At 35.3% G+C, this 26787-nt stretch overlaps 1 protein-coding gene and 1 long non-coding RNA gene across 38 annotated transcripts in view; one reads left to right on the top strand and one right to left on the bottom strand.

Annotated features, from left to right (window-relative positions):
• The window catches only part of LOC103093734 (uncharacterized), a 41094-nt gene extending 30692 nt beyond the window's left edge, over nt 1-10402 (top strand). For both annotated transcript variants that reach the window (XR_464700.3, XR_001628832.2), the window contains 2 exons: nt 9249-9352; nt 10216-10402. This is a non-coding gene — a long non-coding RNA (uncharacterized LOC103093734). The remainder of the gene's footprint in view (nt 1-9248; nt 9353-10215) is intronic.
• Nucleotides 1-26787, bottom strand: part of ZNF532 (zinc finger protein 532) — a 112699-nt gene that overhangs the window by 68796 nt on the left and 17116 nt on the right. For 13 of the 36 annotated variants that reach the window (XM_016431632.2, XM_016431634.2, XM_056824499.1 and 10 more), the window contains one exon: nt 12607-12670. The exons of 21 other annotated variants lie outside the window; for them this stretch is intronic. The gene's annotated coding sequence lies outside the window, so the exon portion shown is untranslated. Of the gene's footprint in view, nt 1-7818; nt 8058-12606; nt 12671-26787 lie in introns of those variants that run through there. 2 more of the 36 variants (XM_056824521.1, XM_056824501.1) reach the window with 2 other exon arrangements.

Raw genomic sequence — 26787 nt, 5'->3', positions numbered from 1 at the left:
AAAACAATATTAGTATCATCATATGAAAAGTAATGTTTAAAAAACAAGCTGAGTGTGCGTCATGGATTCACATGCAATCTATTTTTTCTATGCTTTGTATACTAGAATATTCCAAGTTTGATAACAGATGTTGAGTTCATCATTTTAAAAACTTTTTTAAAAAGACCATGCTCTGAAAGAACTAGATTCAAATCCTATCTCTAACTCTTGCTATGTTACCACACTAGTACATGTAGAAGGGGCAGAAGGAAAATAAGAACATTAATGCACAAATGTATCATTTTTCAAGTACTCTAAATATAACCATCCAGTGACGCAAAAAGCATATGCTAGACAAAGATAACTGGCACTATCAACACAGATGTCCTACATAGAGTCTGAAAAAAAAAAGAGGGATCCTTTTTAAAAGGTGAATTTCTCCAGATGTTTCCATTTGCAGGTAACATTTTGTTGACTGAACAAAACCCAAAATACTACAGGGCCTAATTCCTAAATGAGATCCACAGAAAATGAGAGATCAGATTAATATTCTAAAGAAAAAACCAAGCATATGAAGAATGTCTAGGTTGTACTAGGTATGTAGTAGGATTGGCAACTCGATGAGCCAGTCCATCAGTGCTTAGGATTTAGACATGTTATATCAATGATGGGCAAGGAGCTAGATGTGGAACTGAAAAGGAAAATGAGAAGAGAGAACTGGAATGAATTTGGACCCTACCAGCCTTTAAATGAGTTTATGCTATTACCTTATATCAAAACAGAACAAACATTTTAACCTTATAATCCTTATAATTATTTATAATATAATTAATATATATAACTATAAAATCATGAAACTATATGATTTTCAAAGAGTGAAAACGGTGGCTAATTCAAAGGGCAAGATCATAATGGGGGCAAGGGAAGGTGAAGAGCAGGTTGTAGTATCTCCATGGTGGCACAAAAAATGACTAAGGAAAATTATGATTGGAGAAGGAAGTGAGTCAATTGTAGCATGTCAGGAAGGGATGACAAGTGGACAGAGGTCTGAGTGTTGCACAGATAATTCACAAAATGTTAAAATATTTAAAGGAGGATTTATTAAATCTTCTATGGAAAATTTATTCCGATGCTTAAAAAAAATAATCACCAGGATTTGAAGGAATGGATGAGTTAAAGTCTGAAATAGTGGAGGGTAGAGTACCTTCATCGGTGAGACAAAAGTAATGAAGTCATCAAAATAGTGAAGTCAGAAACAAGAGAGTAGAATTTATTATTGTGTTTTATTGCATTTTCATTGATTTTGTGAAATATTTCCCAAATACATTTTAATCTGTATCTAACTACACTCAAGAGTGTTTGACACTTCTGACTTAGATAATTCCATTCCCAATAACCATTAATTTTCCTACACATAATTGTCTTCCATATTTACCTCATGATATTTATTCATTTTAGGACATAGGAAATTTTAGGAAAAGGCACAGAGATGGAATATCATCCAGGAAAAGTTTGAGAGAAATGAAAATGGGATTAACATGAAATTAATATATAAGACTGAGAGGATAGAAAAAGTGTGAAGTTTTAAATCCCAACAGAAATCAGGATTGTCTTCTAGAAGTAAAAGGAAGCCACAGGAGCTTTCTGAGTAAGGCAACACGACAGAATGGGCAGACATGCCTTAGGAGCATTACTTTGGCAATTAGGTGGAGGATAAATTAAAGAAAGAAGAGACTTTAAAGCAAAAAGGCAAATCAAGGCTTCAACTAAGGTGATGACCATGTATGTGAAAGAAGGGATCCAAGAAATGCTATAAAGGGAGAAGCAATACAACATAATTATTTACTGTCACAAGGGCTATCTGAACAGGAAGCACACCGACATGCTCCTCCAAAAAAGTTTTTAAAATTTACATTTGCAAATCTAAGGAATCCCTCCCCACCAAAAACAAGAAGTAACTCAGTAATAGTTGTAAGCAGAAACTCAAAGGAAAAATAGAATTTTCCACAAAAATACATCAATAGAGATTCTAAGACCGAAGGTAAGGGTTAAAAAAAACAACACTACTATTATCCATTATTCCTAGCTCTGCCTTGTGGGACCAAATAGAATTAATTTAATATTTCTTTCTACATGATTTCTTCAAACAGGAATCCCATTTTTTTCTCAAAACTTTTCTACTCTAGAATAAACGTTACTAATTTGTTCAAATAATCATCACATGATATATTGAGGACTTTCATCACCTTGTTGGCCCTCCTTTCAATCCAGCCCAGAGATCAGCATCCTTCCTAAAAGATGTCCCCCAAAATGAAACATAATACTCCAGATGCACTCTTTAAACAATACATAGTACAATGGGATGTTCATCTTTCAGGTCATGGATACTGTTCTTCTCTAAAGACATTCTAAAACTACATTAAGGGCATGTATAAAACTTCCAGCCTAACCCCAAACTCCCCTAAATCTTTTTCAGGCCAGTTGTATTTTTTTAAAACCTTTACCTTCCATCTTAGAATCAACACTGTGTATTGGTTCTAAGGCAGAAGAGCAGTAAGGGCTAAACAATGAGGATCAAGTGACTTGCCCAGGGTCACACAGATAAAAGTATCTGAAGCCACATTTGGACCCAGGACCTTCCGTCTAGCTCTCTCTCCACTGAGCCACATAGTTGCCCCCACCAATTTTGTTTAACATGTGAGTTTATAAATACCTCTACATTCATAGGTGTGTGCATGCACACAAATACAAATATATAAAATGTGAACATCTATGACTAAACTAATGTCCATTATAATAGTAAGAGCTAGCATACATAGCATCTTTTACATGTTATTTCATTTGATGTTCACCTTCACCTTGGGAAATAAAGATTATTATTGTCCCCATTATAGATGGGAAAACTGAGAAAGTTTAAGTGACTTGCCCAGCTAGCAAGAGTCTCAGATCATATTTGAACTCAGGTCTTCCTGATTCCAAGTCCAAAAATTTTATCCAAAGCACCAAATAGCTGCCACAAGAGGACTAATGACTATTTCTAAAAATTCTATAGACATTATTTAAGACCAAAGAGGTGATGGTCCTGCTATATTCTGCCCTGGTCATATATCTGGAGTATTATGATCCGTTCTTAGCACATTTTAAGCATATTGATTAGCAGGAGTACATTCAGAGGAGAATGACCGTAAAGCGAGAAAGCCCTCAAGACCAAGCAATATAAGGATTCATTGAAGGGAACAGGGATATTTAGCTTAGAGAAGACTTGAGAAGCATGTGATAGACATGTTTAAATATTTGAAGGGTTATCATGTGGAAGAAGAGAGACTTATTCTACTAGGTTAATGAGAGAAAATCTAGGAAAATGGATTCAAGTTACAGAATGAAAATTAGAAGTTTAATATGAAGATAAACTTACAAATAATCAGAGCTATCAAAAAGGTAACTGACTAGAGTAGGAGATGGCAGATTTCCCTTCACAATAGATTTCTGAGCAAAGGCTGAATGACCACTAGTCATGGATGCTAAAAAGGAAGAGCTTGTTCAGTTTTAGACTAAATAATGTCTCTGGTCTCTTCCAACTCTGAAATTTTGTCAAAGCATTTTGTGGCCCTTTGAGATTCCATATTGCTTTCCAGAATGATTGTGTCAATTCACAGTTCTGCCAACAGTGTATTAGTGTTTCAATTTTCCCACATCCCCTCCAACATTTATATAATTTTCCTTTTTGGTCATGTTAGATAATCTGATAGGTGTGAGGTGTTATCTCAGTTGTTTTAATTTGCATTTCTCTAATTAATAGTGATTTGGAGTCTTTTAAAATATGCCTATGGATAGTTTCAATCTCTTCCTCTGAGAATTGCCTGTCCATACTCTTTGACCATTTCTTGATTGGATAATGTTTTATAGTCTTATAAATTTGACTCAGTTCTCTATATTTGAGAAACAAGGCTTCTGTCAGATATTTGCTATAAAATTTTCCCCTGAATTTGCTGTTTCCCTTCTAATCTTGGTTGCATTAGTTTTATTTGAGCAAAATATTTTAATGTAATCAAAATTATCTTATTTGATTTTTCATTATGTTCTCCAAGTCTTGATTGGTCATAAATTCTTCCCTTATCCATAAGCTTGACAGGTAAACTTCTCCAAGTTCCTCTAATTTGTCTATGGTGTCACCCTGTATTTCTAGCTCAAGTACCCATTTTTAATTTATCTTGGTGTATGGTATGAGATGTTGGTCCATGCCTTATCTCTGCCATGCTGCTTTCCAGTTTTACCAGCACTTTTTGTCAAAAAGTGCAACTCTGAAAGCTAGTAATGTAATCTCTAAAATGGAACTTCTTGTCAAGACACATGCCTAATCTGTCCATTTCTCTATTTTAATTCACATTGTTTTTTTAAACATCTCTGTCAGCTTAAATCTTAACTATCCTTCAAGATCAAGCCCAAATATAATTTTCTCCCAAAAGCTATTTACCCCCTACCCAACAGTAACGTTTTTCTCAACTGAAACAAAAAATACATTTTGCTATATAATATATAATTTTATATTTTAATATTTACCATATAAATTTATGTACATTTCATTTCCTTTTGTCCCTATGAAATTTATTAAAACATTCCTACAATTAGTCATTGTGTTTTACATATCTTCCTTAGCATCTAACATAGCACATTCATTTTTAATGCTTATGAATAAAAAATCTTTGTCAACTTATGTAGTTAAAAGCCAATCCCTTCAATTAAGAAAATCAATTCCTAATTTTTTACTATCTGTCTCTCACTTAAAACCACATAAATAATACAACTACCATTAGGAAACCCATTTTCTGATCAGTTTTCCCGATTTTGAAGAAAAATTAATTTGATCCATTCCTCTTCACTTTCTAATCATATACTCAATTCATGAAATTAGTCTGCCCCCATAATTTAATCATTTTTGAAACTGAATAATAGCGATTTGAGTTTCAAATAATTTATAGTAAAACCTGCTCCTGGACAAAAGGCAGAGGTGAGACAATACTAAGAAGGTATACTACCCAAAACATCCCAGGAGAAGGGGAATGCTTAATAACATATTTTCCAATTATAACTTACAAAAATTAAATACCACATGGGGGGGCAGGCGGGGAGGGGGGAATCCTAGTGAGCAACAAGCTTTGTTGAGATAAGTTTTGGTTGTTCTTTACATATAATCAAGTTGTCTTAAAAATATTCAGATTTGTGAATACATGGGACACTAGCTTGGAATTTTATGGTGTCAACAACTAACATTCCAGTGGCATGCTTGATAATGGAAGAAGAAAAAGCAAAGAAAAAAAGATGAGCAAGGAAAAGAAGGGGAAAGAAAAAGGAAGGAAGGAAGAAAAAGAGTAGGACTCCCACATCATTTGGTAATCTTTAGTTTATGGTTCTTAATAATAAAAATATCTCCCTTTTATTGAGTCCTTAAAGGCTGAAAAAGCTCTCTTCTCACAATTCTGAGGACTGTAAAGTCAAGCATTCTCATTCACATTTGAGAAATGAGGCAACCAAGACTCAGAAAACCCTACCTTACAGAGCTAGTAATGAGAAAAACTTAAGATCTGGCAACAAGAGACACACTACTAAATTGGAATCTCCATCAAATATGGGGCCCTATTCTACCTAAAACATCCAACTCCTATTTGTTTTGTCAGAAGCAAGAGTTCCTTGTCTGTTGATCAAAGTTAATTCTGTCTAGTTGCAATGTATTTCACAATCTTTTCTATAAATGGCTTAAGCCCATCTCATGAAGGAAAGCGGGAAAGGAAAAGAGGAGAAAGACTAGTGAATCAGACCAGGGAAGAAAAGTAATGAAACATCTTGGAAAGATGGAAGGTCCGCAAATGGACTCTGGTTTTGAGAAATAGGAGTTGGCCACCTTCACTGACCTAAGTCTCAGCTATAAACTAAAAAATGCTTAACTGGCATGATGGTCTGAGTACACAGGCCAATTTAGAAGGTATCACATTGTCTGAAACACAAGAGGATAACTTTTGCTGTAGGTTGGTTCATATCTCTGGATTTGTATAATTAGTGTAATAAATACCACTAACTGTAACCTCACACTTCTTTTTGGTTTATAGAAATGTTCTTCATACCCGCAATCATATTGTCCTATTACCCTTTGCCTTCCCACATTTTGGAAGGCAAAAACAAATTTTGCTATTGGGAAAAAATGTTTAATGCTCTCATTTAACTTCTGAAAAGCTATATCTAATATGAAGAGAAATGCTGAAAGTGATAGGTCTTCCTACGTGTTCCTATCCCAATTGTTTTCTTTTTTAAATCATTAATAAAATGAACCTTGAGTTTTTCTAAGAAGAAAAAATATTAGACTGCTAAGCCTCTCAGACTTTCCCTTCTAAAAAGAATGTTTGAGTTACTAAAACTTAGTCTTCCAATCCATCTGTATATCTAGTAAAGCACATCTTCCCCCAAAGCATCAAATGATGTGTTTTCATTTAAGTATAAATCCTAGGGGGGAAAAAATACTTTCACAAATAAGATTTGTATTTACATTATATCATTTTATCCAACAGTTCTGCATGCATACATACATACATAAATTTAGACTGGCATAATTTACAGTGAAGGAAAAAAGGAAGAGGGGAATTTAAATGTCATTTGTCTAATGTCATATGGTAATTCTATTTGCTATAGAAGGTAATAAAATGAAAACTTCTATAATCTTTTCACCTGTCATAATCATCAAAACCACAACCTCTGTCATCTCTTTCTCCCTCTACACACACACACACACACACACACACACACTCACTCACTCACACACTCTGACTCTAAGACAAAACTGCCAATCCCAGAATTAATCCTCTTTCTCTCTTGTAGAGAATTATAGAATCCACATAGAATCCATTCTGAATTTACAATGGGTAAAAAAAGCTAAACGAAGGTAGAAGGCTTAGTCATGAAAGCAGACTCTAAGCTAGAAACTGCCCTCAAATGGAAAAGATTACATACCTGAAACATGGCCAGCAAGATGTAGGCACTAAGATACCAGCCAATATATGAATCCATAAAGGTCATGTAGATGAGTGGCAGAAAATCATTACTATCTTCAAATGAATTTAATATTTTTAGATAAAAATTAGGGAAATATAAGTTATTTTAATCCATTCTTTTTACAAATCAACTAACATGCTGGCAATGCTATGTAAATAAAATATTGATAATTTCATAAAATAATGATAATGTTAAAACAGGGCCCATAATCTGGAGGGGGTATGGGGGAGGTGGTGCTTTTCTTGTCACTATTTCATTTCTAGAAACATCTGGCTGGCTAAATTTTGTCATTGCCTACTTTTTGCCATTGGACCATGTTTTTAAAAAAATCATTTACTCAACAATTAGTTTCAATAAATTTTACTATTTATATTTCCCTTACTTTTTCCTAACAGCAACTTAAGCTATTTTCAATTCATATAGTCATATGAAAAGTTCACTTATAAATCATATATTCAAAGCATTTTACATTTTTAATTGGATTATTATTTCACTTCAAAGAATATAATTTTTTAAATAACCTTAATGGCTTAAAAACAAAATCAATGGTTAGGGAAGAAGAAATGCTGTCTTCTTGGATTTTAAAAGGGTCCTTTCCTTCATAAAATCTTAGTTCTTATCTTGATTCTCCAATCTCCATTATTTTCCTATCCTCTTACACGTTCAGAGCTCTCACTCTTGCTTCACCTATAGAAGGCTAACCCAAATGAGAAATAAAAGTCATTTCTACCCCACTCCTTATTCCCATCTGCCCCAGCCCACCTCTAGATTACTAACTTAGGGGAAAGATCTACTCACTGCAGGTCCATCTGAAGCACTAAGTCAGGAAAGCTACTTGTGTAGTGGCTCTGCTTCCTCCTTCTCAGCTTTTCCTAGCCCAGCTGGAACAGATGTCAGTTCTGTTGCCAAATGAAAAAACACTGACCGACTACATCTCTGAAGCAGCTGTAGGGAACTATGGCTACAGTACTCTAAAGAAAAAGGGGTTATGGGTGGCCCTGCAATAGTTCCATTCAAAACCACCATACCTCCAGTATATGTATATGTACATGTATGTATATAGAAAGACACATTTACATATATGTATGCCAGGAAACATATATACACAAATATGTACATATTTGTATATTGTATGCATACATATGTATGTAGAGTATTTTATACAGTGCCTGGAACATTTTTATGCTATGTTATATACATTATATGTGTGTACATACATACTTACACAAAGTAAACACTTTTTGTGTGAGCTCTTCCCCCCAAAAAAAATATGAATAAGGATGGTGACATCTTTATTTTTATAAAGAATTTCTTATTTCTCATTCTATGGGAGGACCCCCCACAAAAACTATTTTAAAAATTTCAGTTTTCATTTTGTCTTCAATCACACATACCATGAAGTCTGGTCTTTCTGCTCCATAGTTAACAAGTACTAAAAAAGAAACTAGATTCCATATTTTCTGAACATAGCTAACCAGTCATTTCTAGTTACATGAAAACAGCTGGTGTCCCATAGGACTACACACCTTCAGCAACAGGCTTGCTCTTCCTTCTCTCATATTTCAACCCTCACTGGAGCAGACAGGTACATAAAGAGCCTAGTAACCTAATCTTGCTCAACCACCTACAATACTGATTTATGTGACATGTAATTCAACTGAACAAGTATTTATTTATAAAGCTCCTGCCACATGCAAAGCACTGTGTCCTGGACCTTTGGGAAAGATGGAGACTGAGAAGATATAATCCATACCCTCATGGAGCTTACAATCTAGTAAAAACGTAAAAAACATGACTCACTAAATGTTCACCAATATAAAAGGTGGCTATTGTTACCAATGCCATTTTTGTTTTATTTGTTTTTCTTTCAAAATACCAATCTCCTCCCAATGACATAATAAGGTAGCAAATTATATAATAACAGAATACCACTGTTGATGGCAAAGGTCTTTACTCAACTTTGGGGCACAAGTCTGCCAATGACCATTAATTAATAAAACTGGTTTAGAAGAAAAAAGTCCAAACAAGTAGAGTATCTCCTGATATATGACATTTTGGAGTGAAATTTTATATTTTTTGAACAACAAATTCCACAGGATAAAATCTATCTACAAAGAATAGATCCATTCATCTTACAGAGACACAATAGTCCCTTAAAATGTTGATGCACCTAGAGAATCGAATTTTCCTAAAACTATTTCATCTTTTTTCTATTGCTCCCCTTAAAGGTTCCCTTTCTATCAAAGATGAATGCCAGAGATGCTTCCATTAGCTGGAGAAATCAGACTTCTTTCTTCAAGATCCTTAGCAGGTTAAGGCAGAGAGGAAAAGGGTAATTCTCTAAAGTGGATCAATCAAGTGCTGTCCTATCTCTCCTATCACCACCCCAACTCCATACTCAGGAAATCCAGAGTTCCTTCCTGAACTTTTACCGAATTTCTTCAAAGAAAGGGCTTTGGTATGAAGAAAAGAGGGCTTGCTTAATGCAAGAGGCTATATGTTGTTTCCTCCATTAGCCAGGGGACAGTAGGAACTACCTTTTACTTTTTTTTGTAGCCTTAGCACTTAGCATAGTGCCCGATATATTTTTTGTTGTTGTCTAGTCATCTCAGTCCTGTCCAACTCTTTAAGACCCCATTTGGGGTTTTCTTGGCAAAGATATTAGAGTGGTTTGCCATTTACTTCTCCAGTACATTTTACAGTTGAGGAGTAAGCTATTAAGTGTCTAAGGCCACTTTTGAATTTAGAAAGATGTCTTCCTGACTCTAGGAGTTCTATCCATTGCAGGGCCTACCTGGCACATAGTAGGTGGTTAATAAGTATTTACTGAATGATCTAAAAAGTTAATTAGGCAATGATAAATTCTTCATTCAAATAAGTTGGGATTCAGATTGAAGAAACTTACTTCCTAATATTTAAAGAAAAAAAGATGCTTTGTGGAGAATTACCATCTCAAAAAAAAATAGAATAAAATATTCCATGTGATCCTAAGGACAATGGAGGTAAATATTAGAATAAGCAAGTTGCAGTATGTTACCAATTATTATGCCTTGCATTTGAGAAGTGCCAGATAACTTATCTTCAAGAATATTTATGACTGATAAAAAAAATAAAGGATGGTAGGATATGATGTTAATGATACAAAATATCCATGAATTTTTTTTAACTTTAAAAAATCTGATTTTTATTTTCCAGCCATGCAAAATTCTAAAAGCCTAGAAGGAAGTTTCCAACACACTGAGTAAATCCTCACCAAAGGATTTATGGAACTACACAATCACACAGGATAAGAAAGTACAGTGGGATGCAACCTTTAGAAATCCTATGATATGGTTATAGATCCACTAAAGTATTGAAGAATAAATATATGTTAAAGAATTGATTGAGCACTCTATGTTCTTCATATTTAGTCAAGACATTCTTTACTCTTGCAGCTGCCAGGGAAGGGCCAGACCACAGATATTCTAATGGATACAAGAGCCAAGTTCTTCCCTGCTCTGAGTAAAAACAGCTTGCTCGATTTTTAATCTTTTATTCTGGTTTGAAAAGGCAAATGAGAGCAATACAGAGTTGGGTGAGGTTAGGATATTCCAGGAACAGGTAATATATTAATAGGATATGGTTCCAGAAGGTTGAACAGGTGCTGTCCATTATTCTACCTATAGCTTGCAAGGTTTCCCTTGAGAAACACATTGACTCCTAGTCTTTCATGGTAGCAGCAGCTAATCTAATAAGATCTTTTGATGTTTTTAAGTAAGCTCTGGAAGCACAACAAAATAAAAAGTACTAAAATCCTGATTCCACTTATAAATGGTTAAAGTGCTGGATTTCTGTTTAATTTCTTCTCAGGGAATAATTAATACATTTATGAACTGGATTTCTACTTAGCCCTCTATTTGTCAAGTGTTTGTTTGTTTGTTTGTTTTTTAATTTAAGGCCCATTCTCAGCATATGAAAAAAGCATGTTAACTGAGTCTGGCTTCCTGATATGAAACTTGTACACTTTATCCCTCCCCCCTTTTCCTCTCTGTCTCTCTCTCTCTCCTCCTTTCCTCTATCTCTCTTTCCTTATTTCCTTTCTCTCCCTCCTTTCCTCTGTCTCTGTCTGTCTCTTCCCCTAACTCTTTCCTCCTTTCCCTTCTCTTTCTCTCCCTCTCTATCTTTCTCTCCACTCTTGCCCCTCAACTTCATGGTCTCCTCTCCCACCCAACCCACTAAAAACTTCCAAGGGAAAGAAGAACAGATTTGGGTTTGGCTTGGGACCTCCAGCACCCTGTGAGAGGAGATTTCCCTGCTCTGCTGGCCACCCACGCACATGTCCAGCCCCTGAATGTCTGTCTACCATCTGATGCACTCCCTATGGCCTGGCTCCCATCCAATTGGCCCTGGCCCTGCCTTGCTTCTCGGTCCCCAGCCCCAATGTGTCCTTGAACCTTGTACTGGATCTTGGTCATATGTCTCCCTTCCCATCTCTCTCCCTCCTTCCCTTCCCCATTGGCAAATTCATAGTCTGAGAAATGGTCCACTTACATAAAGCAAAAACTATCTGGGCAGTGTTACCCCTTTCCTAGTATTTCCAACTTAGTAAGAAATAAGAATGAAGCCATATCATATGAATGAGGTGCTTTGCTTAACATAACAGATATTTTTCTAACAAAGACTAATTGCCCAGCAAGTGAGTTAAGTCAGTATCCTAACAAAAAGGAAGTACTAGAACTTGGTGGTAGTAAATAGACCCCAAGGCTTGGAATAAGGAAGACCTGTTTTCAAATTTGGTCACAGACCCTTTTAGATGTGAGACTCTGGGAAAGTCACTTAACCTCTGTTTGCCTCAGGTTCCTCATCTGTATAACAGGGTTATTAATAATACCTATATCACAGGATTGTTAAGGATCAAATGTGGTAACGTTTATAAGAAAAGCAAACTGAGCACAGTGCCAGACATATAGTAGGTCCCATAAAAAATGTTTTTTTTTCCTTCCCCATCACTCCCAACTAAAGCTTTTGATAGGCTCTCAACTCTTCCATTCTGGTTTTTATATTAATTTCTATTTATCATCTTTTTTTGAAATCTATAAAATAAGGATAACTATATTAACCAGCCCACAGAAAGGTTGTGGGCAAATTTTTTTTCAGATTGAAAATCTCTAAAAAATCATGAAATATTTTAAATTAATTTCTATTCTATTCAGTAAACTACTACAAAATAATTAGTGCTAGACATCAATTTAAAAACATCACCCGTCATAATTTGGAGCCCCTATCTTGCCATGAGATCTGCAAAACATTTCAATTTTATAGTTTGATTATGGATGAATTATTCCCCTCCGAAAGAACAGTTTGTGATTTAGTCATAAATCTTCCCAACAGAATCTTATATTCCTCCAGGACCAGATTCTTAATTCCAAAAACAGCACTTTAGGAAATTGATTGGGGGAGGGTAGGCAAGGAGAGAATGGAAATGAATGGAAATTCATATTCTAGGGGAGGAAGTTTTTTTTTTAAATAAGTCACTAGCAGCTAACATTCATATAGTGTTTACTATGTGCCAGGCAGTATGCTAACTAAGCACTTTACAATTATTACCTCATTTGATCTTCTTGGAAGTCTGGGAAGTAAATGCTTTTAAATCTGGCCCCCAAAAGATTTTCTACAAAAAGCAAATGGAGAGAGAAAATAATTTCATATTTTATTGTAAACGTATGTTATTCTGGTTGCCAACATTTTAATTAAATATAATACTCTAGTCATTGCTTGAAGAAGACCTAAGTATACTTTAAACTTGCAACTTTAAAAACAAATCTCCAACACAATTAAATTTTATTTTACTTTGATGTATTGTTTTTTAAAACCAAATACCAATTTAACAAAATAACAAAAATAACCCCTCAAAAAAAGGCACTAATTATAATTTCAGTGTAAGCTTTCACCTATCTATTTAAAAGTTTATTTACAAGGGCAGTCATGTATCTGAGTAGATAAGAGTGCCAGGCCTAGGAGTCAGCAAGACCTGGGTTCAAATCTGTCCTCAGATATTTCCTAGCTATGTGACCTTGGTCAAATTACTTAACCTCAATTTCCCTGACTGTACTTTTGCCTTGGAAACAAACAACACTTGTATCAATTCTAAGACAGAAAGTAAAGGTTTTTAAAACAAATTTATTACAGTACAAAATTCCTGGAAAATGTACTTCAAGAAACATAGCACCCCAAAATGATCATCAATCCAAAACCCAGAGCCTATACCCAGATCCTTTGGATTAATGTGATGGATAAGATTCAAGTCATAATCATAATATAGGTCCCCTAGGCTGCTCAATCCCTGAACCAAGAAGAGAGTTTTGCATTCATCTAATATAAGTCTTCTGAAGATTCAAGTTTAAGGATGTTACCTACAAGCTTCTTCTATTTCACCCATGACAGTCTTATAAATAAGTTTCAGGGGGAAATAGTCGAGACAATTTTTTTACAAGTTAAAACATGATCTCCACCTAGTATTTCAAACATATGCCCGTCCTCTGATTTCCAAGTACAAATTATTGCTAGGTCGTCTTAACATTGGCCATTACCCACCAATGAGGGAAGAATGCTCACAGCCCAGGCTGTTTCAATGGTACTCTCTAGCATGCCAATCTAATCACTGGTAGCATTGAAGACCAATATTGCACGCCCTCTTGCCTTTCCTATACATATGGATGATGGGTGTGTCTAACACAGGAATCCTGTCATCAGATCAAAGGATCATATTGTTTACCTTATAGGCAATGATATCTATGAAATATATTTTAATAATGTGAAGGGCAAAGTGACACAGGTAACAAATGGCAGAATCATCATTTAAACTGAAGTCCTCTACTTTCAAATCTAGAACTTGTCCCATCAAAATTTTCTTCTTACCAATTAATGAGCGCTGAATGAGGAATTGTTGTGACCATTTATTAAGGTATATTTATTTATTAAAGTATTAAGGAAAACCATAATGCCAAGACTAAATCATAAAAATTTTAACATTGAAAAAAATCTGTATCATTTAGCCAGATAGCAGCTTCACAAAAACCTAGAATACTCCCTAGTTATTCCTCATAGCTCAATCCTGACATCTGTTGCTTTTCAGTGTCTGGCATATAGTAGGCCATTAATAATTTTGTTTTGTTGAACAACATCCTATATAATTTCCTTTAGAGATTCACTCATATCTCCCAAAGCTTCAATCATCATCTCTATGTTGATGACTTTAAATTCTAAATCTGTAACTGCTCTTAACTTTGCTCCTGAGTTCTAATTCCCAAAATCCAACTCTGAGAGATATTTCCAAATGAATAATCCCATCATCACTTTAAAAATTATGTTTAAACCAAAATTTAGCATTCCCAAAACTAATCCCTTCTCATACCTCCCTGTATCTTTAAATGCTATCATCTAAAGTGAGCAGAGACCAGGGACGAGTTTGGGAAGGGCAGAGGGCATCAAAGGAAGGATCATAGATTTGGAGGTGGAGAGGAATATGAGAGGTCATCTTGCTCATTCATTTCATAGAGAACGAATTATACTGTCACATGAGCTTGAAACCAATGTCATCCTGAACCCTTCTGTCACCAAATTTTATCACATATTCATTGTCTTTCAAATACATCCCTTCTTTTTTTCATCTTCACATTTCCATGACTAGTTTGAGCTCTTATGCTCATCTTAGGTATGAATTACTTGCTATTATACTTTGCATTTAAAGTTCTTCACAATTGATCCAGCCATTCTGGAGGGCAATTTGGAACTATGCCCAAAGGGCACTAAAAGTCTGTCTGCCCTTTGATCCAGCCATAGCACTGCTGGGTTTGTACCCCAAAGAGATAATAAGGAAAAAGGCATACAAAAACATTTGTAGCCACACTCTTTGGGGTGGCAAAAAATTGGAAAATGAGGGAATGCCCTTCAATTGGGGAATGGCTGAACAAATTGTGGTATCTGTTGGTGATGGAATACTATTGTGCTCAAAGGAATAATAAAGTAGAGAAATTCCATGTGAACTGGAACGACCTCCAGGAATTGATGAAAGGAGCAAAACCAGGAGAACATTATACACAGAGATGGATACACTGTGGAACAATTGAATGTAATGGACTTCTCTAGTAGTAGCAGTGCAGTGATCCAGAACAATTCAGAAGGATTTATGAGAAAGAACACTGTCCACATCCAGAGAAAGAACTGTGGGAGCAGAAACACAGAAAACAACTGCTTGATCACATGGGTTGATGGGGATATGACTGGGGATGTAGACTCTAAATGATCACCCTAGTGCAAACATAACAATATGGAAATAGGTTTTGATCAAGGACACATGTAATACCCAATGGAATTGTGTATCGGCTATGGGAGGGGTTGGGGAAAGGGGAGGGAAAGAATATGACTCTTGTAACCAAGGAAAAATATTCTAAATTGACTAAATAAAATTAAAAAATAACAAAGTTCTTCACAACCTGGCTCCTTCCTCCCCCTTTCCAGTCCTTTTGAATTTTACTCCTCTCCTCATACTCTACAATCTACTTACAATTTGTGGTTCTTGACCATGATATTCCATCTTCCAAATCTATATCTTTTCAACTGGCTCTCCAATATATCTGAAATGCTCATCCTTTTCCTCATTGCCTCTTGGTGGCTTTCCTAGACTCCTTCAAGACCCTGATCAAATTCTACCTTCGTTAGGATGCTTTTTCTGATCAACCACACTACTAGCATCCTTCTTCAGAGATTTCCTTCCATTTATACTGCATATATCTTGAACATAGTTATGTGCATATGTACAAACATGATCTGCATATAGTTACAAGCATGTTTTCTTCCTCTTTAGAATGTGAACTCTTTGAGGGAAACACTACATTTTTTGATTCTCTTTGTATCTTCACTGAATATGCATGATGCATAATAAATATTTGTTGACTGTACAACATTTTCTTAATTGATTTTCTTAGATTCACAGTATGAAAGCTGAAAGAGACACATATGATTTTTTATGCTATGCCTCTATAGACAATAAATGTCTTAAGATGCTACTACTGTAAGCAGATAAAGGTAGCATTCCTGGCAAAGATACTCCCCTAAGTAATAAAGTGATAATCTACTTAGACCTTGTAATATTATTCCTTTGCCCTTGGCTGAGAGATGTGCCATGAAAGTTGGAACCAAGAGTAGTATATAGGCTCCTAGTTTGGGTTTTGGCATTTCTGAATAAGAACACAAAACAAATTGATTTCATGTCCACATATGTCCACGTATGTACACACACACACACACACACACACACACGAGAGAGAGAGGAAAGGAACACTGAGTTAAGTTCTCTTCAGGGAATGTTAATTAACATCTTGTGTAGAATTGGTCAGATTGTGGAGAATATAATGTGCCCAAATGGATATTTATATTCCTTCTTCAATGAAAATAATCATTTAAAACCCTCTAGAAGGGTTGTAAGGCAGCACAGTGGATAGAAAGCCAGACCAAGAGATGGGAGATCCTGGGTTCAAATGTGGCTTCAGACACTTCCTAGCTGTGCGACCCTGGGCAAGTCACTTAACCAAAATTGCCTAGCCCTTACTGCTCTTCTGCCTTGGAATTGATAATTAGTATTGATTCAAAGACAGAAAGAAGATACGGGTTATTTTTTTTTTAATCCACTAGTGCTATGAGCATTTTCCTCAAGAAAACAACTTAATCAAATATATGCTTCTTTTAATGCATTAAGTACAGCTTGATATAAAACAATAAGAAAAAAATTATGTGCTGATGCAGACATTTAAAATTATAAGCTTATGTTGTTACTGTGTTTAAATTACTAACAAAACTGTTGACAGTGAAATACAGCAAATTCCATTCTTTGTCAGACAATGTTATGTAACTGCAAATATCACAGTTCCTGAAATAGTAACCTTAGTTGGAGAAATTGCATTCTATGAATATTCAAATAGGAGTTTTAATTGTGTGTAATTCCTTTTTAGATCACTCTCTCCCCAACCCAAATTTACTTGGGAAACCCTTTACTCAGTAAGAATTGCACATACGGAATGAATAAATCTGACTATTTTCAATTATTTAGATGCCAGGAGAAAAAAATTATTTACTAATCCATATTTCATGCAAAAACAGTTCAAGCTTTATTCAAACTTAAATATAAACAAATACAGAATAAAGTATTAGTACAGATAATATTTTACTCAGACCAAGAGGAAACTTTTAGTCACTAGATTTATGCTTGTTCAAGATCTGAAAATGAACTTCTAAACATCTTAATGCTAATATGGGATGCTAAATCTAGAGTCAGAATGGGCCTCAGAAACCATCTAATCTAATTCCTTCATCTGCAATACAAAAAAAAAAATATGAGGAACTAGGAAAGTTAAGGGTCTTGTTCAAAGCCATATAGGTAGTTAGTCTTAAAGAAAGGATCCCTCTTTAATGACTCTGTATCTGTAGGTTTGGGTTTTTTTTAAATATATTTTACTATATCTACTTTAGGGTGAAAGCTCATAGGAGATTGGGATCTTGTCTCATTATTTTGTCTTATTTTTTCTATTTACAAAAAATTATATTTTTCTCTCATCCTCCCATTGAAATAGATCATGTCCTTTCAACTACCTCCCTGCTTCTCTCTTTTCATAAGCCATTCCCTCTACCCAGAAGCTTTTGGTCTTCCCTCATTAATCTACACTTAGGAAACCATGACTGCTATCACTGTCAAATTATATCAATGTACTAGTTAGCTTTGCTAAACTGCTTTTTTTTCTTCTTTGTTACAAAGGTTGTCTGAGTATGGAAGAACAAAAGTGATGTGAAAACAAGTTATAACTATATTTTTTTTATTTTAAAATGTCCTAATAACTATATCTATCTTCTCAACATTGATGAAAACATATAGCATCTGAATTATGTTACTTTGCACTTATTTATAACTTTTTTACATGTTTCTCAAGTGGACCATAAACTCCTTCAGGGCAGGAATTAAATCATACTTCCTGTATATAACCTCAAAGTCCCTTGTACGAAGAGTACTATTTAGTGGAGCCATTTACACAGTATTTCAATACTTCAAGGGTCTGTGATTTTATTGGTGTGGGTACTTCCTGCAGATCACAAACCCTCTGGATAGCAGTAGATGGCCTTCCAGGGTTCCTGTAGCTGAAGAATTCATCACCCTGGAGGCAACCTAATGATCACATTCTCTGAACTTTAATGATCCCGAAGTGCAGTTTATCACTAGACCTTTATTCAAGGTCTTTTCAGCTTGACAGAGCCTGCTAAAGCTTTTACTTCAGCATATTACCTACCTACAATATTGAAACAAGGTTGAGTCATAGCCTGAAGATATCCTTTTAAACCCAGATAGTAAACATGTATTAAGTCCCTAAAATGGCCTTACACCCCTACTTCATGAACTTAAAAGCAAAAGCTTAACCACAACAAAACTCCTCTTCATTTGAAGGATCTGCCATGAGGAAATTTAAGAAACAAAATATAAGAAGCAAAATAACCAGAGCATCACATCTTTAGAGCTGGAAAAGATTTTAGAGATCTAGTCAAACTCCCTCAATTTTGTGAGAAGGAAACTAGGACCAGAGAAGCAAGGCAATCTACCCAAGGTCATACAAGTTCCCACAGGAAATTATTTTTTTTCTCATCCAGTTCCTTTCCTACTCCAAATTTCACAATGCATTTAGGATCCATTCACAGCCCCACAACTAAGTTCATCAGTCTTATGATGCTCTAATTATGGTATGATGTTAATCTAAAACAAATTCTCAAAAAATTTTAAATCTATCTATAGAGATAAAGTGACAAAAAAATTCTTAAAATCCAAAATGATCTCAAAACTTAATGGACTGACATCTAGGAAGAAAAAGGGAAAATCAAAATCGCAGAAAAATAAAGAATGAGGTCACTTGTACTGTATAAGTCAAACTGAAATTTACTCACAACAAATTATGATATATTGTATAAAGAGTTTAAAAATTGTTTTTCATTTATTTTAATATTTCTGTTCATCCTGAAAAGGGACAGACCTATTAATGATTGTTTAGCATTTGGATTTATTTGCGAAAATTTTCAGTGGTTTTCAGATGAATCAAACTATAATGCCTTCCTAGATCCTATGAATAGTTAAAAGCCAAAGATTTCTACAAAGCCACTGCCAGGACAAATGTTTCTCCTTTTCCCTTTTAAATAGTTCTAGTCAAGGATAAAGAGAGATATTTGCTGTTATCTTAAAACCAAAGGCAGCAATAATAATGGACACAGGATAAGGGAGAAATTACAAGGCAGCAAACCACTTCTTCAATATCATGGTAACAAGGATTCTTAACCTTTACTCTCCTTTTGAAGTCTGTAAAAACAATGGACCCCTCCTCAAACTGTTTTTATTTATGTCAAAGAAAATACACAGTATTATAAAGAAAACAAAATTATGCTAAAATATAACTCATCATGGACCTCAAGTTATAAATCCCTGAAATAGTGAATCAAGTTATAAGAGAAGGCCCCAGTTGATCAAAGGGAACATGTATTACACACTATGCATCTTAACCCAGTGCAGATGGACCAACAATTACCCTGCTTGGTACTTCAGAGAATTATTAGCCTAATTTTCAAAGATAAACAGAACAAATTTCAAGATGGGCATTTTTTCAAGTCACTTATTAAAAAGTTCAACAAGAAGTTGGAGACTAAATGAAACCACCTGAATCTCTGCACTAAGTAGGCAAGCATCCAAATGTATTGAAAGATGCTTTCTAAATCTGTCTAATTTATTTCCAGCAAGGAGCTACTCCATTAGTACTGTCTGGCTCCATCAGATGCCTAAAGGAATTGCTACAGATACCTCAAAGAATCATATATTTAGAGTTTGGAAGAGACCTCAAGAGATCACCCAATCCAGTCCCCTAATTTTAAAGATGAAGAAATGGAGATCCAGTAAATTTAAGTGACCAGCCCAAGGTCATAAAGTAAGTGACCCTGTGAGCTAAAATAAGGTTTAAACCTAGGTGTTTTGATTCCCAATATTCTACTCTACCATCTTGCTTCTATTTTACAACATGTTTCAAAAATGTATGGCATTCGGTTTGTTACCATGAATAGAGGTGACTGGTCATCAGTTTGTTGTTGTTAGCTCATTTTTCAATTGTGTCAGATTCTTTGTGACACCATTTGGGGTTTTCTCAGCAAAGATAATGGAGTGGTTTTCCATTTCCTTTTCTAGCTCATTTTACAGATGAGGAAATTAAGGCAAACAGACTTGCCCAGGTTCACATAGCTAGTGTCTGAGGCCATATTTGAATTCACAAAGATGAGTCTTGTTGATTTCAGGCCTGGTATTCTATCTACTCTACCACCTAGATATCCCAACCATCAATTAGACAAATATTTTTGACTATATTTGTGCTACATATACATAAGGAGCCCCACAGCTCTTTTATTTTTTTTTTAAATAAAAACCCTTACCTTCCATCTTAGAAATCAATGCTGTATATTGGTTCAAGGGCTAGGCAATGGGGGTTAAGTGACTTACCCAGGGTCACACAGCTAGGAAGTATCTGAGGCCAGATTTAAACCTGGGACCTCTCATCTCTAGGCCTGGCTCTCAATCCACTGAGTCACCTCTCTGCCCCCTCCATACCTCTTATTATAAGTAGATTAGGATCTATCAGGATCTTGAAAATGTATCTGGTTAAGTTCTAAGCTATCCATTAAAGGAAATATGCATTTGATTAAATTGTTTTCTTGAAAAAATGCTCATGGATTTTTAATGGTCATTTGCATTAAAGAAGGAACTAAAATGTACAGTTGCTAATATTATATTCTAAATAATCTGACCAGTTTCCCACAAAATGTTGATTAATGTTCTCTTAAGTTCAAGAGAATTTACTCAGTGTTCCCTTCCTCTCTACTATACACCCTCCCATAGTTTCTGTGATTCATATCAGGTTAAGCAACAAGCTCTTTCCCCAATGTCCTCAGGAATTTTACTGTCAAGAACATCCACTTCCAAATTCAATACCTGTGTGTAAAAAGTGACCTATGATCGTAACAGCTTCATTTTCTGATCCTAAACATAAGCAACTGAATGCAGCTGGAGGAAATCATAAAACCTAGTCAAATGAATCTACTTTAATTTCATATATTCTTACAACTCCTTTATTCTTTCCTCACTAACTTTCTATCATATTTCCCCAATGGCTATTACAAATTTTCTCCTCTTTTTCCCATGTTCTTATCGCCACCTTTAGTACACCACATTCTCTCCAAATAATCTTGTCTCCCATTTTAGTCAGAAAATCAAGGCCAACTAATGTCATCTCACTCAACTCTTCTTTCTATCTCAAGACTTCTCTACATCATCACTTATATTCTCTTTTATTTCACTTCAGTTTCAAAGGATGAAATAGCCCTTCTCTTTGCCAGGCTCACCCTTCTACTTGGGCTCCTGATGCCATCCTTTAATCTCCTATAGAGGCTTGTCCATTGATCATAACCTCAATTGCTTTTCATCTTATATTCAAACCTAAACTCCAGTTGCACACTGCCAGTTCGCTGTTGGACATCTCCACCTGGATCTCAAATTCAGTAGGTCCAACAATAAACTCACCTTCTAGCTAACCTGCCTGGCTTCTACTGAAGACACTAATAAAATCTAATAGTCATGCTTGACTCTTCTCTCTCTCTCATCTATCACATCTAATCATTTGCCATGTGCTGTCAATTTTTACTTCTAAGCCACGTCTCACATCCATCCCATTTTTCCTCTTACATGGTGACCACTCTAGTTCTAGCACTCACCATTTCTAGACTACTGTAACTAACTTAAATTCATCATTCATTTCATTCACCTTCTTAAAGGACGTTAGTGATTCCTTACTGTTTCAGGAATAAAATATTAACTCCTTAGCCCGGCATTTAAAGAACTCCATGCTATTTTTGTAAATGTCCAATTAATTATTCCCCTTCACAATCATGGCATTACAGCTAAATTGGACTACTCTAAATCTTCCTCAAATTCAACATAATTTCTATCTCTATCCATGCCTTCAATGACTCTCTTTCCTTAATTGTGCCTCTCAAAATTTTGATCGTCCTTGAAAGTCCATCTTAGGGGGATTATACCATGAAAAGCCTTTCTTGCTTGCTATTAGGTTTTTAGTGCTTTCTCCTCTCCTAAAATTTATGGCAAATGCTTTGTCTAATTCCTTCCTTTGCCCACTCACTCTCTAAACTACTGCCTATTATTATTTGTTTATTCATGTATTGTGTACATTTCATACTCTCCATTCTTAAAATCTTTAACAGAAGGGCTTTTTCATCTATGTCGTTGTCTCCACAGTACCTTGCACAGTACACCCCACAGTGACTTTAGTTTGATGAACTGCACCAATTCAAATTAAAGAAAGGATTCTAAGAAAGAATCAAAAGGAACCATACATTTTCCTCTAACTCTAAATCTGATTTTCAACATGTCTTCAAGTTTGGTTCGTTAAAACTCTAAATATTAGAAACATCTGGATACAAAGTATAAAATAAAATCATATTTTATCTATCCTTTATAATGTTCTACTTTGTTCAACAGTTATATAAGGTTGAAAAGTAAAATGGCCTGACCCCAACTGAGAGCCATTTTGTGGAAGGCAACTTTCTGAGATGCGTAATTAAATACAGGAAGAGACTCCAAGAGTAACGGAGAGGTGTTAAGGTAATTAACAGCTGTCCTACTAATAGAAGCAAGGAAAAAGCAGGTGTAGAGCCTTCTTCTAAGTATCAATGAAAATTAGTGTTTAAATAAATAGAGCTTATATGAGCTAAGTAACAAAGATACTTAATTTGTACTTGGGAATTTGCATATGTCATTCAAAAGTGTAATGTATAAGTTATATGTCCCATTTTCTTAATTGTATTTTTTGGTAGCAAAAACATAGGAGAACGGATAGTATAATATATGCTTGTTTTTCTCAATTATCTGCATCTGAAAAAAAAAAGTCTACCAACTAGGCCTAAGTCATGTCCTAAATAGGCACAACCATTCAGCTAGTGTCAGCTAAAATATAGGCACTGTGCCAAAGAGGAGTTCATTAACCTTCAGAGGACTGTCTTACTCCCTTTAACCTATTTTAATGGCAGAGATTCACATGACCATTTGAAGTTTTCTCTAACATACTACCTATTACTTCTACAAATAATTAACTTTGTGTAATATAGACATTTAAAATAATTACTACATAGAAAATATGTACAATGTTCTAAGAGAGAAAGGGAAAAAGTACCATTTTCTAAGGAAAAAAACAAAAGTAAACAGCATTTTGATATTTGCCAAATTAAATAGACATGACGGTATGTGTAAAATGAACACATTAAGATACATCTACATTTCAGAATTCTTTCATTTGATAGTTTAATTTTTCAAATGACCAAATTTTCCTGTCAACAAAAGATCTATGCATTTTCCTATGACTCTACTTATATAAAAATGACTCAATAAGAATGCTGTTTTAGGAAAGAACAAGTGGATTTCTTTCCAGTGTCCTTTTAAGATTCCATTAATTCCTATTAGAGCAATACCCTAGACAATCCTTTCTAGAAACCCTGCAAATCTGCTACTTAACTTTCAAGTCCCTGCCTTACCTCAAAACACAGGATGTTCAAAACAATAAGTGGAATGGAATGGGAAGAAGCAATCTCAGAAAAAGCAGTGGTACCAAAATGCTCAAAGGATTAATGTTTATCCTTTTGGGTGGCTCCTCTACCTACTACACTCCCTGCTAAAGAGAAAAATCAATGCATATATCATACTTGTCAGTGTAGAATCTGTTCAATAAATGAGTCTTCAAAAAGCATCACTGCTTTAGCTTCCAGTAGAAGCTCTGTCAGGAAGTGATTCCAACCACAGCCTGAACTGTGACTCAATGTGGTTTCAAACATTCAGTGAGGCACTATGATTTGGAAGAGGCCACGATAACCACAACTAGCAATACTGGCTGTTCCTGCATGACACAGAAGCTCCTTTTAGTTCAGTTCAGATTTTTTTTTCAAACCAGGTGGAAAAAAAAATTTTTTTAATCCTCACAAATGTACCTGTTCATTATAGGTAGGTTACTGGCTCATTCTTCTACTAAATGTCAACTCTACCTTGGAGGAAGGGTCCCTTGCCCATAACTTTAGACAGAAAACTGATTTCTCACTGTGTAACTAAATTTGCATCAAATAGAAACCAAATGATGCAATACAAGTTAAATCTGAGGAGTCTTTTATTCTTCTTATTAAAGAGATGAAAATAGCCATCTGTTTACTTAGCTGTTGCCCTAAAGGTATTTTAATGCTGGTGTATCAATTTACTGAATAGATCAAGCTTCCAAAAATACTTGCTATCCATTGCTCTTCTTTGGACCACCAAATCAAAATTTAAAGAAGACCTCATTCATTTTTTTCATTTTATTGCCAAAACTCAGATACAAAAGAAAAAGTTTTTAAGTTTGCTGACTTGAAAACCTTCTCCAAGCAAAACTGCCCTTGCAGGCCCTGACAACTGGCAACTGGCAAATGCTGCTGCAGACAGTCCTCCCACCCAGAAACCTTAGCTCATTCATTTGGCTGTGTTCCTCCTTAGGGGTGTTCTCAATTCCATCGCCATGGTTATTTCCAGGAACAAGATTAATTTACCTAGGTTACCTAGGTGAAAACTCCTCTCCAAATGCCACCTAGGAAAGGGAGTCCAGAACCCAGTCTGTTGTACAAGACCTAGCTTGCCCAGATGTCACTGTTACATAATATACAGTTATACAGTACTTAAAGGATTACAGTTTTTCACAATCATTCTGGTTAGCATTAGTTTTATTTTTCCCATTTCACAGAAGAAAGGCTGACTGATTTCACACAGCTAATAAATGTATGGTAGGACTTGACCCTATGCTCTTTCCTCATCTGCATCCAAGTCTTCTACTGTACAATACTGCCTCTATGTAATAACAAAAGTCTTCAGTTCTGGAGAATATGAAAATATGCAATTCCAATGGACCACACCGGTGTGGTCCCAAAGATGCAGTTAAACAGCAAATTTACAAAACCAGAGAAGGACAAAACTTTCTACATAATCCTTCCCTGCACAGACAGGGCATTTCAGTGCCTTTGCAACAAGGGTTTTCCTCTATCATGCCTGGAATTCACTTCTACTTCACTTCTTCCTCCTGGATTCTCTTATTTCCTTAAACTTTGCTCACGTGTCATCTTTTACATAAAGTCTTTCTTGATTTCCCTCACCCAGTGGCTAATTACCTCCTCCTTGCCCCAAGACCCATTTTTATTTTGACTATAATCCACAGAATTATAAGATAGAGAGCTAGAAGGGAACTTTATTTTATAGGTAAAGAACCCAAGGAGGTTGTCATCTGCCTAAGGTCCCACAGAAGAGTCAGCGTCTGAATATGAACCTAAGTGCTCTGGCTCCAGAAAGGGTCCTTATCGAAGTATATGCTATTTTTTCTGATAAGATGTAAACTCCTCAAGGGCTGAAACAGTTTCCTTTTTGTTTGTGTGCTAAAGGTATAGCAACTGTGCCAGCCTGGTACAAAGTAGGTACTTAATAAATGCTTATTGGTCAAATTATGTGGACCCTATTACCTAGTTAAAATTTTACTGATTATTCTGTAATATCTATAGAAAGCATATTTTTTAAAAATCAACTTAGCATACAGTTAAGAAACTTCATGTGTTACTCCACAGGATGTTATCTGGAAGATATGAAAGAGAAAGAACTGGAACCATGGCAGCTAAGTGGCTCAATAAATAGAGCCAAGCTTGGAGATGGGAGATCCTGGGTTCAATTCTGGTCTTGATACTTCTTATGTGACCCTGGACAATTCATTCAACCCTAATTGCCTAGTCCTTACATCTCTTCTGCCTTGGAACAGATTTTAGGACAAAAGGTGATGGGCTCTTTTAAAAGAGTACTAGAAACTAGATCTGCCACCTACTAGCTGTGTGACCTTAAGTCACACGATGATTCTAGACATGTGTTTCCACATTTGCTAAATAAAAGATTGGGATTAAATGATATTTTAAGGCCCCTTCAAGTGATCAGCACAATTCCTTGTCATAGAATTAAACATCTGATAAGTGTTTAATTTTAAGAATTTTTCCTCCTTGTGAAGTTCTTCTATTGTGATAGAAAGCCATATGCTGGCAGTTTACTTGCCAGCTTTATCCAAAAGAGGATGGATGAATTTCCAAAAGCACCCAGAATTTCTGTACTGTCTATCTCTATTAAAGCACATCATCTCAGCTTCTGCTTTCAGTGGTCTGATTAATCAAACTCATTCCCAAGGAGAATGGAAAATTCCTGAACTGTTAGCTCTAATTTTGAGGAAGTTTGTTCTGTTTTGTTACCTCAATCACAAATTTCCCTTATTCTATCTGTTTTCAAGTTCTATCCATTGTTTCTTCTTTCCTCTAGGTCCAAACAATACAAATGTAATCCCTTTTCTCTAAGACAGCTATACAAATACTAAAAAGCAGCTAGAAAGCAGCTATTTTGCTTTCCATGAGACACTTCTTGAGGCTTATTATTCTGCTTCTTCAATTTTCATATGATATGGATTCAAAGCTTTCCCTGACTACTTTTCTTTGGACACTATAGTTTAACAATTTCCTTCCTAAATTGCAGTTTCCATAATACCCCAGGGATGAAATGAACAAGGCAGAGGGCAGTAGGACTACTAATTCCTTCTATACTCAGAAGCTAAGCCT

Source organism: Monodelphis domestica, chromosome 3 (genome assembly GCF_027887165.1).
Source record: "Monodelphis domestica isolate mMonDom1 chromosome 3, mMonDom1.pri, whole genome shotgun sequence".
NCBI classification, from domain to species: Eukaryota; Metazoa; Chordata; class Mammalia; order Didelphimorphia; family Didelphidae; genus Monodelphis; species Monodelphis domestica.
This window is presented reverse-complemented; position numbering and strand designations above follow the sequence as displayed.